The following is a 1,264-nucleotide window of genomic DNA, read 5'->3' as shown; positions in this document are numbered from 1 at the left end:
GTGCAGTCTTGAGGAAAATAGAATATAATGCCTTAACAGTGAACAAGCTCTCAATGTTTCAGCCTCGGTGCACAGTAAGCTTGTTTAAATCCAGCCCAATAACAATGAGGGAAATTTTAAAAACCTAAAAAAAAAATTATGTGTATGAAAGTGATGAAAAAAATTATCATAAAAAAACACCTAACATAGAAAACAGGTAAAAATTAATTTGTTATTGGTCTAGATAACTGCCTATAGATCTTGATTGAGTCATTTTTTAATTATTATTTAAATTTATTAATGTATTAATCAAGGTCTGTTGGAGTGTCACGCGTGTTTCTTGATTTATGCGTTTTTAATGAGAATTCTGAGAAAAGAACACAACAAATCATATCTGCTGCATATTCCATAAGTTTGTTTTTAAGTACACCAAAAGTGCTAAAAAAGGATGTCTTTTGCTGTAATTTTTGACAAGCTGTGAAAATGTGGAGTAGTTTCTATCTTTTTTTATTTCCTATGGCCTGTATTAAAAAAAAAATATTAAAAAAAAAAATGTAACCAGGTAAAATTCAGTATTTCATATTAATACATGGGGGTTTATTTGCTATAACGCGAATTTGCGAATCCGCGAATAAATGGTCGCAGAATAGCCAAAAGCTCAGGAAAATATAGTCACAAAATCAAATTCACACAAACATGTCACAGACAACAGAGACCATCTAAATCAGTAGTCGTGATCGAAAGATGGTAATTGCACCTGGAAATAATGTTTAGCGCATGATATGATAGGCTAAATGGTTCTTAACCACTTAGGACCCGGACCAAAATGCAGGTAAAGAACCTGACCAGTTTGTGCGATTCAGCACTGCATCGATTTAACTGACAATTGTGCGGTCGTGCGACGTGGCTCCCAAACAAAATTGGCGTCCTTTTTTTCCCACAAATAGAGCTTTCTTTTGGTGGTATTTTATCACCTCTGCGGTTTTTATTTTATGCGCTATAAACAAAAATAGAGCGACAATTTTGAAAAACAATCAATATTTTTTTCCTTTTTTGCTATAATAAATATCCCCCAACAATATATAAAAAAAAACGTTTTTTTTTTCCCTCAGTTTAGGCCGATACGTATTCTACCTATTTTTGGTAAAAAAAATCGCAATAAGCGTTTATCGATTGGTTTGCGCAAATTTTATATTGTTTAGAAAATAGGGGATAGTTTTATTGCATTTTTATTAATAATTTTTTTTTTACTACTAATGCGTTTTTTTATCCACGCATGCTCAGA

The sequence above is a fragment of the Rana temporaria genome, chromosome 3 (assembly GCF_905171775.1).
Source record: "Rana temporaria chromosome 3, aRanTem1.1, whole genome shotgun sequence".
NCBI lineage: Eukaryota > Metazoa > Chordata > Amphibia > Anura > Ranidae > Rana > Rana temporaria.
This window is presented reverse-complemented; position numbering follows the sequence as displayed.